Source organism: Falco peregrinus, chromosome 3 (genome assembly GCF_023634155.1).
Source record: "Falco peregrinus isolate bFalPer1 chromosome 3, bFalPer1.pri, whole genome shotgun sequence".
Classification (NCBI taxonomy): domain Eukaryota; kingdom Metazoa; phylum Chordata; class Aves; order Falconiformes; family Falconidae; genus Falco; species Falco peregrinus.
This window is the reverse complement of record NC_073723.1, coordinates 17051911-17070116: the sequence shown is the minus strand read 5'-3', so window position 1 is coordinate 17070116 and position 18206 is coordinate 17051911. Positions and strand designations below refer to the sequence as shown.

General features: G+C 42.1%; 1 long non-coding RNA gene across 2 annotated transcripts; it reads left to right on the top strand.

Annotated features, from left to right (window-relative positions):
- Window positions 1-3672: 3672 nt before the first annotated feature.
- Window positions 3673-15856, top strand: LOC129784205 (uncharacterized). Of its 2 annotated transcripts, XR_008746653.1 has the most exons (5): window positions 3673-4979; window positions 6649-6899; window positions 7256-7292; window positions 14992-15095; window positions 15186-15856. It is a non-coding gene; the product is annotated as an uncharacterized LOC129784205 (long non-coding RNA). The 2 variants fall into 2 exon arrangements; XR_008746652.1 differs by having other exon boundaries at window positions 14992-15856.
- The last annotated feature ends 2350 nt before the right edge of the window (window positions 15857-18206 follow it).

Below are 18206 nucleotides of genomic sequence, written 5' to 3'. Positions count from 1 at the left end.
ATTGATATTATTAAAGCTAAAAAAAAAAATCAAAAAAAGAATGCTAGTAAATGTACCTAAATCCCCTAAAAGTAAGTTAGAAAGGCAAGTCTTTGAGATAGTCTTCCGTTCAGAGTGTGGTTTAGTCCAGATTCCAGATTTGTGGCTTAATAGAATAAAAAATCGAGTTTTGGGTCATTATATTTTGCATAAATGTGAACAAATGTTACCGTATCATCTGTATCTATCAGATGGGATAAAACCAGGAAAGAAACATCCGCTTTCCCATTCTAAAAAACAAAACGCCAGGTGAAGGACAGAAAAGATGAAGAAAAGCTCTGTTTGTGTCAGAAAAATTTAAAATAAGGCCCCAAAGCAGTCTTGGTCTTTCTTTTTTTTTTTTTTTTGTCTGTAAGAACAATCACAAACTCAAGTGGAAAATGAATGAGTCACATCAGAACAACAGCTTGGCTCTTCTTCCACTGTCTCCTTCCCCTGCCTCTCTTCCCACCAGGCATCTGAGGTTCTTTCCAGCTTCTGCCACCTCCCTGGTAGCCTTCAGGAGCAGCTTGATGGAGAGTCATCTCATCTGATGTAGGTCATCTACCTATGTTGATTTTCTACTGCCATGGGTAAAGCAACAAACTACACAGGGAGGTCTCAATCATCTTTTGGGGCATTCCTCCCATGGCAGAAGTCTTGATCCTTTTTAAGGCATTTTGCTATCCAGCTGCTGATACACTGCCATTATAGCTTATTGTTACAGTCAATGCCAGGAATGGAAAGGCAGATGTCCTGGTACAGGACTGGTCCTGCTGTCAGTGGAGGTGAAGAGCCTGGGGAGGTTGGGCTTGGCCTTTTGAACAGCACTAAACAGCCAGGGCAGCCATTATAAAGTGACTTTTAGTGCTTGGCTGCTTCTCCTGACCTGCTCTTTGAGATCAGTTTAAGCCATACCCATTTACACCAAATGAGCATCTGACCTCCATTTTTAGGAAGAGTACCATGCTTGTTTACAAAATAATGGATTTGGCTTCCATCCCAAGCTAAGCGTCTTTTTCTTCTGGCTTTGGCCAAGCTGGGTTCCTGTTATGGTTAGTCCAGGCTTGTACAATAAACATTTGGCAACTGCAGTGTGGTGTTGCTCAGCGTGAACTTTTTCTGCTGCGGCTGGTTACACAAGACTTAGCACTGGGTCAGGTTGAATAGCTGCTGCTGTGGGACAGTATTGGTGAAAGTGTGGTGAGTGGTGGTAGCCGCACCAGCTAGGCTGAGTCATGCCCCAGAGCCTTCCCTGATTCCATCCTGACATTGTCCAGACCCTTTTCAGCTGTGGCACCCTATGGAAATCTGTCCCACGGTCCCCACAACTGGGTAGCAGAGTATTTGGAGAGGCTTAGAAGTGCTAGTGGAACAAAGCAGGTGAGGTGGTAACAGTGCATCTAGCAGAGGCTGGAGGAGAAGCTGCACCATGCCACCGCTGTTCCCTCTGCCCAGCGCTGTGGTGTGTAGCTGCTGATTGTTCTTCAGCACTGAGTAACGCGGAGCCATCCACTCTCACATTCAGATTTAATCATTAAATCGGAGCACTTTTAAACCACTATTTACTTAAAAAAAATAAAATTACTTTTTTTTTTTTTTTTACAGCACAGAGACCTTCAGCTTGTTCTTTGTAAGCTGAGTGTGTGCAAGTGAATTAAATACATGTTGCAAGGAACAAAACTGTACTTAACACAACACTATTCAGTATGTACAGCTTCATTCCCATCCGCAAAGAAATAGGGTCAGCCTCCTGCAGCCCAGTGGGAGAGACTTGGCTCCTCGCTCAGCCTGTACAGATGACAACTTTCTGGGCAGAGCTAGATGTAGGTTTTGAACAGATTTATTTATAAAAAATTGATGCAGTCTCGCCACAGCAGTGATTTAATTTGGATACAAATATATAAGGAAACTTATACGGACCAGACAAACATCTGTCAGGAATGAACAAGGCACAGATAATTTTGTCTGAGCAGGACAATGAACTAGGAGACCTCCTAAAGCTCTTCCAACTGTTTTCAGTAGTAACTTGATCCTGTAAATTGACAGTAGTTTTCCCAGGCAGGGCATGCGGTTACAGTCCCTGGGAGCTGATTTTTGGTAACAATGAAAGTGATGCTTACTGCAGCACAGGTCTGACATGCAGATGAACTCATCAGTCTCTGCAAGACCCCATATCTCAGTTTTGCCAGGCTAACATCTGAAACCTTGTATGTCATTATCTGCTACATCGCTCCCCTCCCTGATCACCCATCCTCTCGGACTTTCACTTCCTTGCTCTGATTTGATTGTGCCTGTGATGTTGAAACACTCCTCTCTGTGTATCTCCTGCTGCTACTATTAGTTCCTTTTTTACTTTCTGAAATCTCTTACATTTGTTTACAGATGAAACCCTCTGAACTTCCCCTAAGTCACCACCTCTGCCCATTTTCCTGCGGAGACGTCTTTCATAATTTTACTTTTTTCATTAATTTTAAAGTTTCATATTCTTTCTCTTTTTAGTTTCTTTTCATGTTATTTTCTTTTATTCTCTGGAGTTTTCCAGTGTATAGCTTATATTCTTTCCCTTGCTTTCCATTTTCCTGGAGCTGCCTACTACAGAAGTGGTCATCTTTCTTTTCTTGGTAAATTTGATGCTTTTTTGTTCGCACATAACTGTTTCATCCTCCTGAAGATCATGTGGGCTGTAGAAACACAATTTGTTTCACCAATCCATAAAAGAGAGTCTCTCCAAACTAAAATTTCTCCAAGCTGCACTAGTTTTCCTTCTAGCTGCCTCCGGTTTCAATTTTCTGTGCTTTTCACAGAAAGTCTATATATAAGGTCATATTCTTTTAGCTGACTAATCTTGCCCTGCCCAGGACAGCCAACAGTCTGGGACTTGCTTGGCACAGGGAAAACCTGAGATCCAGCCCCTGATGGGAATCAACAAAGGACTTGAACTTTGGTCATCTTTGTCCAGCATGGAGACCCTGTCCACCAGATTATTGACCCTTCTAAGATGTGTGGCTCTCAGAGGTCTGAGAAGATCTTCTAGAGGTCACAGATTTGTTCTGGTGTGAAAGGGAGAAATCTCAAAGATGGAAGTGGTCTGGGAAAACCATTTCCCACAGAGCTGCCACAGGACTCATATCCCCTGCTTTGTACAAGTGGTCACAGTGTGGGGATTGGGCTGGTTTGCTCCTGATGTCAGCCTTCTGGACTTTGCGACCGCTTACAAAGTAGTAATTTGAGATTTTTCCCTAATTTGCTCCCTTTGGCCCTGAGCATGGATACCAAACATTGCTGATTGCTTCTCCCTCTCGTTCATCCTTTAGAACAGCATGGGTCTCTTCTGCTCCTGCAAAGCTGAGCATTACTCCAACTTGCAAGTGTAATTTGCCTTAGTATGGAGATCACAACTGCATCTTTTTAGGACAAGCTGTATTTATTTCTCCATGTTGTAAACTCAAGGCAGAATCTCCATCTTTTACTAATATTATTTCTCTAGACGAAAATTTCCTTCCTCTTTGCCAGTTCATACAATAGAGTAAAATTGCTGTTAGGATAGGCTGTGCATGTTTTGATGGACACATACAGGCAACTGCACAAGTCTATCTCACAAAAAGAAGATAAAAGGGGGGGGGGGGAGGGGGAATCACACCCTATTTTTCATCAGTCACCAGAAATGTAATCTGTGTTTTACTTGGAAATATTGAAAGTATAAGTCTTCTTATTTTCAGTTAAAGCAAATTAGCCTGTTCTTCCTCTTTATTTACAGGTGAAACCATAACTTTTCCTGCCAAATGAATCTGCCAAATACTGTTTTGTCTTTAAATACTTTTTAGAGGTTTGGTTTTTTGGTGGTTTATTTATTTATTTATTTCTCTTTTTCCCCTCCTCTGTATGCCTGTAATGTCCCAGTTTTGCCTTTGTTTTGCACAGGAATAAGCAAAGACAGCTCTAATTTATGCGTTAATTTTAAAAGGTGTAAAATTCAGTACAAGATGCCAAGGACAGTGGCTTATACATGCAAGACCTGCTCCAGTCATAGGCTGCTGTGTTCTAGTCCGTATCCTTAAATTCTGCAAAAGTGTATCCTCTGTTACTGAAACTGGAATTGGAAGGATGAACAGTATTAAATTAAGAATCTATCTGTATTAAATTAAAAATCTGTTACATTTCACTAGTGTTATTAATGTGCCATCTAAATTCCCCATCTAACATACAGACAAACTAATCCTCAGACAAAGCTCTGACATCCTGTAAAAATACACTGTTCATTGACTAATTTTTCCTATTGTTTTCTTCTCTCAGTTGTTTTATTTTCATGACCAGAAAACTTCAGCCCTTTGCCTGTGGGTAAACAGCTAAGTTGCGTAAGAATAAAACAAGCAATATTAATTGCAATAAAAGTATAAGCGGACCTTCTGAGTTTAAAGTTTAAAAGCATTTAAACTTCATGCATTTAAAGTGAGATTGCTTCATCCTGTAGTCCAGATTCTTCCTTTGCTGTGGCTGTCTCACCCGCTAGTGAATAAAAATTGAATGCGTTTCTCCTAGCAGCGTGCCGTGAGAGACTGATGTGGTCCAGAGTAGAAAGAGGAGGTGTGGGGGACGTGACCATTGCCACCAGGATTGGTGTTGCCTGACCATTGAGCAGATATCCAAGCCACCAGTGTCAGGAATTTGGGCAGCCTTGTTTTTTATTCTTGTCCTCTGACTTACTTTGCAGCTCCTGCGGTGTCCTGCAAGTCATTCTTTCTGCTTCACCCTTCTCCTCTGTGGCAGGAGAAGGCTGTCCTGTTTGCTGTGAGGAGATGCTGCAAGGTTTCAGGAGCTGATGACTCCAAAGACTTTTTCAGCAGAAAGCTGCTGGCATTTGCAGTGCAGCTTCATCATGGAGCTGAAGTGAGCAAAAAGATTTCCAGAGAGGATGTTCTGTGACATCTGCCGCTTAAGACTTCAAGGCATTTGCAGAGGTGAAGTAAGCATACTATTAACTGACTAGGAAGCAAATCCTTTCTCTTTAAAGTTCTTGTTCGATGCAAACTACAGGGGAAAAGGAATGGAAAGCATCAATCCAGATCATTTACTGTTACCCCCAAGGAGCAGATTCATTGTCTATTTTCAAAAGACTGCCATACAGCTATTAAAGAGCGTTCTTGGCTTCTTGGGGAGAAAGGGAATGTACCCCTGTTGCTATTAATTATTAATAATTGCTGGCATATTTAATGAGTTCAGAAAATGATCAGTTCATTCACAATAATCTCTTCTGCCTGCCCCCTCCAGATCCTCTAGGAAAAAAAACCCAACAGACAACAAAATGGATCTACTAAATTTCAAGATGACTAATGACACTTACATAGCATTAAATAGCAGGATGAAGACAGAATTTCTGTAAAGGATGTTGCTGCTTAGATAGCTTTAGAAATGCAGGACACTTTTATTTCACTTAAAAAAAAAAAAAAAAAAAAAAAAAAGAAGAAGGTGGTAGAGACAGACTTAAAATAACCCAGCTACTGAAATGTCATTATTTTAACTTGATTTTGAGCATGCAAATAAAGGAAAAGAATGAGGAATGAGGTATTCAGAAAGAGCAGGTCCCTATAAAGGCTAGTTAAAGTCAGTGACAAAAATTGAGAGGCTGGTCCCAAAGGGGAGTCCACGCTGTGTGAGAAGGGAATTGCCCTGTGAATGTATTTAGTCTGCAGCCATTTGGGGTGCAGCTTTTGTGCTGTCTTTACTGTGCCTAGTAAAATAAGATGCTGGCTTGTGACTAGGAATCCTAATGCTGATCCCTAACTAATGCTGATCCCTAACAGCAGCCAGCATTGTTAAAATGTCAGCAAGAATGATAAGAGATATCAGGCATTTGGGACAGTGGGAAAGGCAACAACTACGTTTCTGCTCTTTTATTTGCAAAAATGGGTTCTGGCAGTTACACATCTGCCGAGGATTGCTTTGCTCCTTAGGAATAGAACAGGAAGGAGAAATAATAGGAAAATATTTTATGAAGTGTGACAGCAGATGGGCTATTACATATGACTCACTGTGTGGTGTGCTGGCAAACTCTTACTAATGACCTTGTGACTCGGCAGCCACTTCGGCAGAGGTTATAGACTTGACAGGCCATCTCTGCCTGGCAAAGGTGAGCCTGAGCCCAGCAAGCATCATGCTGTTCTGAGACTCGTGATGCCAAAAATGTGTTACCTGAGTCAAGGAAACTGAATTATGTGGATAATTAAAATTTATATCAGAGTTGAGTGTAGTTGCCTATGTGGATACTGAAGTAGTTTATGTCCACAACCATTTCATCAGTCTTATAAGTTATCAAACAAAGGGGCCCTTGCTAAAGGTGGAGGTATTAAATGGGGGTGTCTTACCCACATATTAAGTAGAGGTGAGGGGAGGACTGGACCTGGCAAGAAGGTGACAAATATAGTGAAAATGCCAGAGCCATCTACAAATTGATAGATCCATGTTTTATTTGTCCTTTAAAAATCAACCACTGTACAATGAGATGTACAAAGTACAATGCACAAAGAGGAGACCACTGTACAATGCATGGTAGGGAAGACCCCTGCTGCAGAAAGGGAATGTCCAGGCTGATCTAATACTTCTTCTCTATTTTTAATTTCTGTGTCACAGATGACGATTTTATCATCAAGTCTTCATGAAGCCCAAAGATCACCAGTTTTCGAATGGCTGTAGATTCACACCACGGGCACAGGAGACTGTCAGGGGAAGATGACCTGTAACTCTGGTGTCCAAGCTCTCCTTTGGTGCTTGTATTACAGAGCATCTAAATCACATATTACAGCCGTTTGGATTGTACCACCTGCTGAAGCAAGCAGCCAGAGACATAGTCCTGTAGCTACCTGTGATGTTTCCAGTTCCAGGTGCATTTGGTTTTGTTTACAGCTGCATTGGACTTGCATAGAGAAATGCTTACACCTCTTACCAGTGCCTTGGAGGCTACAAGACCTTGTGGAATAATGAAATTACTATTCTGTCACCACTTCAAACTTTATATAAGAAGACATAGGAGGCATGAAACAGCTTGTATGTGATACATATTTGGGGTACTATGGGAATTCTATACTTTTCCCTTCTGTGCCCTTGGGGAGTTGTGTCTCCTTTGTCTTAGGGGAGCAGTTTCTGCCTAGGCTGCTCCAGAGGCCACCAAAGCTAGACAGAGAAAGGAATGTGCCCTCTCTCCTGCACCTCACTAACACGTTTTATTGATTTATTACAGGGAGCCTGATCTTTGCTGGAGAAGCCCTCTTGGGAGGGTAAGTATGAAGCAGCTGCCAGTAAAGGCAAACCTGAGGGCATATCCCTGCTGAAGGTGTGACACAGAAATTTGGTGGCAGGGCAGGGATCTAAGAGAGCTTGGGAGGAAGAGAACCTCTGGTTCCCAGCTCTTTGAGGGAGAGGGGAGCTTTCCTGCCCTCCACAGTCACAGTCTGCAGACCTCTGACAAAAAGGGAGCAAATCTCAGCATCTTCCTCTTCAAAACTTACTCCTGTAGTGAGTTCAAAGGAAGTTTGAAATATTCTTTGTAATACCCACAGAACTTCAGGGTTCAGATACCTCACTTGCCAACACTCACGAAGAATGAATAGTTCAGTGAAGCTCACATGCCTGTGTTTTTCAGATCCTTGCACCAGATTGATAATTTGACTCACTGTAACAAGTCAGAGCAACCTCAGTTCATTGACCCTCATAGAGCTGTTGCAGCAGCAGAGTACGGGCTTGCTCGGGGCACATTCCTGGTGCATTCCTGGAGCTAGGGATTATTTGGGGTGGTGCAATACTGGGTGTCCTCCTGCCACTGGGATATCTCAACAAAGGTTGAACCCCTGCAGTTGCAAAAGCACAGCTGGGAATTTGGCCTATGATGTTCTCTGGTCTTATCCCTGTTCATAGCTATGCAACCCAGAGGAATATGGAGATGCAGAAGGAAGCGGAGAGCTCTCCTCTGACAAGGAGGAACTGTGGGCCTTTGTGCAATAACCCTGCACTCCTTATTTTCCAAGAGCTTTATTAGCCACTCTTGCATAAAGCCAAACTAACACTATCTCAGGACAAGCATCAGAGTCCTCCTATAGCCTCCTGAGCTTCCTGAGGCCAGTGCAAGTACCAGCTTTTCCTAATGCAGGAGGGTTGCCTGTGTAAACTTCACCCCGTGACTTCAGCCATGTAATCTGTATTCAGAAAGAGATGCTGCCTTTGGCCCTCTGGCTGCCGTTGTCTGGCTGTTACCTGTGCAACCGTTGCAGAGCACCGTGGCAAGGGAAATGCAGCAGACACAGCTGGAGGTGATGTCAAGCGGGGGGGGGTGGTGGTGGAAAGAGATCGCAAGTTGAAGGCAAGAGTGAAACTCTAATTGAGGATCTGTAAGGTACTGTGAAGATCCTGTCTCCCCTTGGTGGAGCATGCATGGAAAATACAAAAGATTTCCTGCCCTACATCTCATGCTACAATGCGTCTCTGGAGGTTACAGTCCATTTCTACACGATGATTCCTCTTATTTTTCCAAGAGGTGAGGATCCCCATGCAGGAAGTTAAATCCTAGAGGAAATGGGCTTGTTTTCTTTTGGCTTCTTCTATCAACTCCGTCCCCATAGGACCTCAACTTTCCCAAGATTACAGACCAGCCACCAACGTATGTGATGTAGGAAGGCATCCTGCTCTGGAATTTCCTGCTGTCCCACCTTTAAAACAGATTTTGAGCATCACTCACCAGTGAGGCCCAAACCAGGCGCTCTCAGCCCTAATACAAACTCCATTGCTCCACAAAAGTGCTCATGCCCTCCATCCCCCCTACCTGTGGACAGACACATGTTGTCCAGAGAAAAGAATTTCTTGAATTGGGGGTGGGTAAGTATAAATGGGCTTTTTTCCTCTGTGCCAGGAGTGGAGCAGGACCTGGTAGCAGTTTATCAGTATAGGCAGCTCCCGACGTTTTTGCAGGCAAGCCTCTCTTGAGCAAATTTGACATGTCTTCGTCCCTTCCTGTGTCCCCACTTTCTTCCTAGCCTGGTGGTGATGCTGACACTGAGCTAGTACGACTACCCGAGCCTGTCTGTCCTGTAGTGCTTTCTCCAGGGCTCCCTGTGTGTGAAGCCCCTGGAGCTGACAGAGCACCAAAAAACATGTTCATGGGGGTAATCTGTGCCTCCTGCTTGCAAAGTACTCCTGTTCCACGGAGCTGTTGGAAACAAGAGCCCCATTATGGCCCATTCCCCTAAAAATGGGGCTTCTGAGGTGGTTGTGGTTCCTAGAAGCCGATATCAATGCAGGATCAGGTCCTTACCAAGGAGGTTTTGACCTGTTTGGGTAAGAAGAGCTGAAAGGACAACATGAAATCATAAATTAGGTGTATGAAAAGTTCAGAAAGATTTATCTTGTGAAAATGAGGTTAGTGCAAGGAGAGAGCTTTGCTCAGCTTCTGCAAATTTCCACCCTAGTCAGCTGCAATCATGTAAAGAATGAATAAGTGGAATGAAGGGCAGCATTTTGCAGTAAATTCCTCGTGTTCTGAAGGTTTCCTCTGGACTGAAAGAATAGTAACTATCATCCATTACAAGGGTGTGTAGATGTGATCAGGTAGAAACAATCTCGAACAAATGCAGCAGAAGCAGCTTTAAGATGCAATGAGCGTTCTGACTCAGAGAGAATGATTTCACAGGGGAAAAATCCAAAGTAAAACTCCAAGAACAATGCTAATTAGAGATGTGTCAGGTGCTTGGCTCTGGATTACTGTTTTGCTAGTGTGTGCATTTCAAAGACAAGTCACAGGCAAGAAACAGAACAAAAGATGTTGAAATTTCCCCATCTTTTTTTTTTTTTTTTTTTTTTTTTTTTTTTGTCTTCCTTGAATTAGGCTGAGTGAAGTCCTGGGAGAGGAGGCTGGAGAATGAGCTGTGCTGAAGGCTCACTAGCCCCAGCTAGTATGCCATCCACAGCTGGTTTCATTATTGGCTAAACTGTTGGAAACGCAATCCAGAATGAGGGAAAACTGAATTCTGTGGTGAAAAACTGGGAGATATTTTTTTAACTCTCAAAACCCGCCGTAATTTGCGGCTTCAGACAGGACAAAAAGCAATGGCAGTGTGAGAAAAAACTGCTTCTGGCTAGGCATCCTACCTTGCTTCAGACTAACAGAAAACTTAGCAAAAAAATTTGAGCTTTGCAACTATACACAGTTCTACTCCCCAGGGTCCTCACTGGCTAATTAGCACTCTCCCTGCCAACAGCAGTGATCTTTTCAAAGTCCAGCTTTCTTCCTCTGTTGAAACCGAAAGGTTTTTGCAAGCAAGGGCATTAGTTGCAGGTGAAAGCTTCTTTTTAATGAAATTGGGACCAGGTTTCTCCCTGAGATTTTGATCATCCATTTTGCCTAGCTTTTTTTTAAAAAAAATTTCTCACAGATGTTCCTTCTTATGTCTCATCATACTTGATACCACTTCAGTGCTCGCTACCTGGGTTAGCCTGTACATTGTAAGGCCCCTCTCTCATGACTTTCAGTAAATATGAGACAATCCTATAAGTCACCAGTTTTGCTGGTTATATATTGACATTTGGAAACCTTTTCCTATATAACCTGTCTATAAGAGACAAATCTCAGCTGATGCTGCCTGTCTGTCCTAGAAGAAATTCCCTGTGCTCAGAAGACTAACCTGTTATTGATCATGCTTGGGAAAGACCCCTGAGGGTTTGCTAGGTATGATTTATGCTTTTTTTCTCTTTTCTGCTTGCTCAGCATTCAGCCATTTGCTTTCTTACTGCTTTAATGTTGTCTGTTGCAGTGGTTTGTGTTTAGTAATTGATTGTACCTTAATGTCAGGATAAAAAGCAGTGGTAAAATGAGACACTTAAAAACAATGACTTAGTGCATGTGCACATATGCCTATGCATCTGAATATAAGTAACCTGATGTATAACAGGATTAATAACTGGAAAAGTGTTTTTTTCTAGCTGAGGTGTTTTTTTCAGATTCTGTAATTGTGATTTGAAGGGTGTTTAATGCACTGATTCTCTCAACCCCCTCCCTTTGCTTTCCACCTCTCTGCCCTGCCCTGCACCCCACATGTGCCAGGAGGAGCTCGCCCTCAGCGGAGGGCAGTGGGGAGATGCCCAGGCATTGAGAGGGATCTCTGACAGGGCACCCCAAGTCCTGTGCTAGCACCCTGCTTCTGGGATTTTTGCCCCCTTTTCACCTGACCTGTGCACGTTTGCTGTCCAGCTGCGGGTGAATGCAAACCTCTCACTGAAACCTCTCTCACACAGTCAAATTCAAGCCTGCACCGGTGACCCTGCTGCTTGCTTCTGCTGTCATTTTTGATCTTGTAGGGGTTGAGAATATATTCACATGCAAAGTTGTAAACTGCCTGCACTTCACCTGCCTATTCTGGTGAATAAACAGAAAATTCTGCTTATGGCACATCCTTTCAACAGGGGAATACTTAGCAGATGAACTAAGGCACTGAAGCGTGAGTACCATTAGCCACACTTGCCAAATGAAGAAAGAAAGAAAGAAAAAAAAGATAGTAAGGCAAAAATCCCCTGGTTTGGAAAATATTTCCTGACTATCTTACCTCAGCCACATACTAGAGAATCTAATCCTGTTAAAATTCCTCCCAAGTCCTTCTATCCTCATAAGAGCGTTTAACTTTATATACCTCTTATGAATAGTTCTCCAACAAATTATATTACCTGCGTAAGTATCAGTTTTGGGGGTTACATTATGTGATTTTTGTTTTGTTTTGTTTTATAGAAGGCTCTTTGTACACTGATGGCATTACAGAGCTGATGAGTAGTTTGATTTACATGAAATAAAATGGGGAAAATTGCATGAGTAAGATGAGCTAATGAAGCATTGAAGAAAGAAAATGTTACTGTGCTGTCAAAAAAAAAAAGAAAAAAAAAAAAAAAACAACCAAAAAACCCCACACCAAAAAAAACCTCTGTAGGCTGACAAGAAACCAGACAAGCAGACTCTCTGAGTAATAAATTTACCAGCATTTTAAGACATTTTTAGTTTTGATAACATCTTTACAGGGAATGGCCTGAATCAAACTTTTATGTTTTAGTATCTTAAGATTTGGGGTGTATGGCCAAATAGGAACTTGCAAGTGTGTCTCTGTTGATTTAGTGGGTTGACTGAAAATCCTGAGCCAAATAAGTCTTAACATTTGTGTCCAGCAGTAGTTTTAAATGTTCTTTTTTTTTTTTTTTTTCCACTTTTCACTCTCTCTTAGTGGAAGCTTTAGGCTTGTAAGGGACAATTTCACTTATTCAAGTAGTGAGATGTTAACTGCTCAGGCGTATTTGTCTTGTTCGCAAGAAGCAGTGGAGAGTGGGAAATCTATGGACCTTGGATTAATTTCCCTGGAGTTTAAAAGATAGTCTGGATTTCCCCCCCCCCCCCCCCCCCCTTGCTTCTGGAAAATTCAGCCTGTAGATCTTGGTGCCTACAATTTTTTATTTAAGACATTGGTGCAAAATCTCTGAAAAGCCTGATGTGAATCATCCCAAAGAATCACATTTTAAATTATTTGCTTAAAAAAAGCACCAATGCTGGTGCCAAAAAACAGTCTGTAGAATAAAACCCAACTCTTCTGTGTTTTATGACCTTAAGGGGAAGCACTCCAGGGTTGTATCTGCTAGCTTGTACTAATGTCCAAGGGCTATGATCCAAAACTGCGAATTTTTCTGCCCGATGGGAGACTGCAGGTGTGGCTTGGTGTCTCTGTCCCAGGATGGAGGCTTCTGTACACCTGGGAGAGCTGCACTTCTCTCAGATAGTGCATTTGTCTGAGTGTGTGTCTCTTGCATCCCAAATGGATGTGTTGGGTGGTATTAGCAAGCATTTCCAAGAGGCGCATCTCTGCAGCATGTGTGTGTCAGGCTCACAGAATAAGTCAGTCAAATGAGTGCCTTGGGATTTGCCTGCTTCTGAACCAAATTTTGGATTTTTGACCCCTGTGAGACTGCCAATGGGTGCAAAAGCTCAGGCAGCAGGGATTAGCTATGGCCACCTGGGTGGTGTTTCTGGGATTCAGCCTCTTGGCAGCCCTAGGAATGGCTTTCAGCACCACCCTCACAAGCAGAAAGCCTGATTTGCATCCCTGACTCTAGAGCATCATTTTTGCTTTTCTGACTCACTGGCTGTGCTGTGTTACCTTGCTGGGGCTATCAGACAGCATAGGTCAGGGAGGCTCAGCTGTCTGTCCGAGGCGCCTTGTTCCTTCTCCTGTCCCTGCCAGCCTGCCCCAGACTGAGGAGTGGAAGCCACCGATTGCCATGTCCCTCGAGTCTCCCCTAAATGCCCAACAGCCAGACCCTGCCCTGTGCCTATTGACCGCTTTTTACTGAGGCGATACTGAAAAAGGAAGGAAACGTTACACAAAGCGATTAAGGACAAAAAGTCACCAGCCCGAGAGGGATGAGCCCCAGTCCTTGTTTAGTTGCAATGCAATCTTTACATGTAATGATTTATGCTTTGTGTCTCTGAGAGCACTTCTCCATATAAAATTGGAGAAGTTGGTTCATATAAAATTGGAAAGTTGGTTCGGAAATGTTCGGATACACACAGGGGCACCATTACCCTTTGTTCTTTTTCATATTAGTGGCTTCGCAAGTCAGGTCAGCCCTTATCTGAGATGCTGGTGCCGAGGCCAACTTATCTGATCAGATCATCTATTCTGGTGGAGTGGCAAAGAAGAAATTTTGCAGAATCCATATTATTGTGAATTTGCATTAGTATATTCACACCATTGATCCATATATCCTTTTATAATTGACTCATAAAGGAAATGCCAAACTTGTTCTCTGTTGAAAATCATTCTCTTTCTTTTACTCCGATCACTGACGTTATCTGGTGCTTTCTGTACAATTTTCTCATTCTTCTCTGCATTGATAATGCTGGATATTTTAAACTTCTCATCAGCAAATTCCATTTACAGCAGGCACATTTTTTTTGTGCAATGCTATTAATGAAATTATTGTCATGTCAGTCCTGAGACCAAACCTTGAGGAACTCCAAAAATACTCTCTACAGCCCAGCAGTTCCCCTTTGAGCACAGGCCGTTATCATCTCCCCATTAGTCAGTTCCTTTTCTGCAGTTTTGGATAGTGCCTGTCATTTTGGATCTGCATCGTCACCGTGTCCCAGACACTGGAACATGCCACAGACAAAGTTAAATGAGGGAAGCTGGTTTCTGAGGCACATCTGTACCTGTTTGATACTTTCTGACCAGTCCCTGGTACCAAGCTCTGAACCATGTTGCAGACATGGGTACCTTATTGCCTAAATCTCAAGCCTTGCTTCCTATCCCAACATTAATAGTTTGGGAATGTGCCAAAGATCTTAGTCTCAGAGTTTTGATTGGGTTTATACTGACCAACACTATCTCTGACTGGTACATCGCTCTAGACACTGGTTGCTATGGGCTGCTCAGTGGTGCCTGTTGAAGCAACATCCATTTAATTTCTCTTTTCAGACTTTCCCCTCAGCTGCCTTCCTGCCCACCTCTTTGGGTTTCTGAAGAAATATTTCCTTTGCTGTCGTCCTCCAAGAGTTATTCCTCTACAAAAGATTGCCAGTCAAGCTGAGATTAAGATATTCATACCAAGTTGGTAAAGAGCTGGTCTATTTAAAACTCAGGTGTTCCCCAAAGATGAACGAGTTGTGCTAAATCCACTGGAAACATCGGTGTGCATTAACTTCGTCTGGCCTTTTACATATAACTTTTTCTATACTGAACCCACTAAGTGCCTGAACTTAATGCCAAATCGTTGCCTGATTGAAACAATTCTCAGTACTAAAACGTATACCAGGAGAGATTCTGGGAATATAAACTTCTGTGACCTAATTCTTAACCAAAGTAAAATGATATAGCTCTTGATTTCAATGAAGCTTTGTTAATTTGTACCAGCTGAAATTTTAGCTCATAATTTGGTTTTCTTTTCTTTCTCCCTCAGCTCCTTAAAATTTCCACTAAGTCCTCTCCCTGAAATGTCACATGAATCTGGTAGGCCACAGGATTTTACAGTGGTTCACTGAGATATATATGGCTGGGAGAAAGGTTAGTCACATATTTGTCAGAGGAATGTTGTATCTCCTATGTAGAGTAAGCGATTGTCATCAAGAGCCTTATCTCCCCCCCGTATCGCAGGAAGAGTGGCACCAGGCTCGATCGTCAATAAAAGCACATACGAGGAAGATGGCTGCTTTGACTGCATGAAAGCCTGTTCAGAGATATGAGAATAAGGAAGAGCAGAAAAGGTCCTGTGGTGGAAATGTAAAGCCAGTTGTGATGGTTTGTGGTATAAAACAATCTACACATCAGAAGAGTCATTGAATTTAGGACAAGTTTAGCGCTGGTCAGCCTCAGCCTAGTGAGCTGAGCGGGACACATCTGCTCTCAGCATAGGGGGCGTGAAGCCAAAACATGAAGTTTACCCCAGCCAAGATCGTGACCAGACACAGATCAAGAAAGCAAAATAAATTAAGTTCTATGAGAAAAACAAGATAAAATTGGGGTGGAGGGACAGAGGAAGAACATGTGGGTGTGTGAATTTCTGAACCTACCATATACTTCCTCCTATGATTATTTTCCCTACCGGTGGCAACTTTCTTGTAAGGTAGAACTTTTATGGCAGTAAGAAATGTATTAAATACATTCAGACCAGCACAAGCCTCAAATTAAAAATGTTGTGTTTTTATTTCTCCACTTAGATTGCTATTTCTTTTTCATTGTATTTTGATATTTAGAAGCTCTGTCTGCCTTCCTCAGGTTTGCTTTCCCTTGTTTCCACTTAAAGGTAATTGGATTTTATTAATGAAAACCAGCTTCCTCCTCCCCACCCCCCCCCCAAAAAAAAAATGGCCTCTGATTTTTAACTGTAGGTGTAGTTTTAGCAAAAACTTCCACTACTCATGGAACATCTTGTTTGTTTTGAGACAACAAATGTTATAACTCTGTTTCCTTTAAATCAGTATTGAAGAATGAATCAAATCTTGTATGTTTTTCAGTTGAAAATGTTGAGAAAATTGATGCCTGATGAGAAAATGCAGCCAGATTGAGTCTTGAACAGGTCAATGAAAATGAGCATGATACACTGTCTTATAGTCTTTGGTACAAATGAATCATTTAGTTGTGAGACTGGGACCAAGTTTTTAATTTACAACACATTGCACAATGGCATCAGAGCCTCTAGGTGCTACAGAAACATTAGTGATGCTCATGGGAACAAAGGCTTCTGTTTTCCGTAACAGTATCTATGACAAAATATTCAGTGCTGGACACTTGTTATGCCAAAACAGTTGTAGTAAATGGAAAAGACTTCAAGAAAGTGTGAAGCCAAGTTCAGAAAAAAACATCCTGAGTGCAGGGTGCTAGCATGGTCATATAAATCATATGAGGTTTCTGTAGCAGGAGGCACCTGAGAAACTCCCTTTTATTCCTCCAGCTAACACTTGTGTGTAGCTCTGTGGGTGGGAAGAAGCCTTCCATACTAGTCCAGAACAGAAACTCACGTATGCATCATGTTTGTGTGGACTTGAATTCACATCTAGAGGTTTGCATCAAGATTTCTTTGCCTTTGCAGTCTTCTAAGCAGCAAAGGTTTGAAATATTATCTATAACATGATGAAGTGTAGCCTGAGTATAAGCATATGAAAATCCTGAATTTGAAGGAAAGATTATTGGAGTTATCCAAGGGGTGACTGTAGCAACATAATAATACCATGCAAAGAATAACAGGGCAAATACCAAGGAACTTTTCCTGAGAGGAGATCTGTTATTACACTAGTACAAACTCCCCAAAGATCTGGTATTCCCCCACAGCATGAGAATTTTAAAATGGGATTGGGCAAAACACTCAAACACACTGTGTAAAGTGTGTCTTCTCTGATGGACTGGATGACCTTGCCACTTCTTTGTTCTGTTTGCCTTAATCTTTGAACAACAGTACAGCGAATCAGTCACTGCTTTTCATTCACGCTTCTGAGGATAAAAAAATCCAAGAGTGTCTGCTTGCTTTATGGTTCTTATCCCTAGTCTGTTAAGCAGGGCTTACACTGAACAATAGATGTTTCTCAGCCATTGCAGTGCTAGATATTGATGAACATCCTGTTGGAATTTGGGACTGGCTCCCCCTCTTGAAGGCATTAATGACCCATAATTTTCTTACAGATGAAGGGAAAAGGCACCCAACCTGTGTGTGTTATTTGGAGAACCACAAAGGTGATGCTCTTTATTCCTTTACGATCTGGTATATTCTAACCTTGGCAGAAAACATTATTTGAAAGGGGAGGGGGACTAAGGCAAAACTGCATGCCATGCATAACTCCTGAATATTACAGATGCTAAATATTTGGAGGAAATTTTGCCTCTTATAACCTCAACTGTCTAAAAGCCAAGCATTTTAAGTAAACCAGTAATTTGAACTCCCTCTGTAGTCAGCAGAAAAAGTTGTCTTCAGAAGGTCACTGATCCTGCCCATACTAGATGTTGCCTTCCATCTCCATTGAGTACTGAGCCTCGAAAACTCCCTTAGATTAGATGTTTGCTTCTTAGATGGGTAATCTCAGATAAAAAGAGTTCTGCTCATAGTGATTATTTTCTCTGCTGTGTGTGACCTTCTCCACTTGAATCCCAGAGATAGCAATGAATAAAATTGTGTCAGATTGAAAATACTCCACAAATACTTTTTTCTTTTCTTGTACTTCTTTGAACTAAAGCTAAAATTATTATTCTGTATTTCCTGTTCTACCTTGATCAGACTATACTAGTGCATGATTGAGGTCCATGGGTATTAACGTATTCACAAAGAAATGGCACAGCCCCATTCAAAATTCTATATATAAAGGATATGCATGTATATGCAAGTAGCAGGACTGTTATTGATGTGACAGCATGAGGCAGGGTTCGAAGAAGAAACTGCTGCAGCATATTTCTGTTTAATATCAAGAAAGTATAATGCTGTACTGGGGTTCCAGCAGTCTGCCCTCCAGCTACTCTTCAGCAGATAAGAAGAACCAATTGGCAATGATCCCACAGGGAGCATTGTCTGTTCTTGCTGCAATCCTGCTGTATCAATTCCATGCCATTTGCAGACCTCCAAAGGCTGTAGGTCTGACCCCCAGGGTCAATACAGTTTTTACTGTTTTTTACAGTTTACAGACCTTCAGT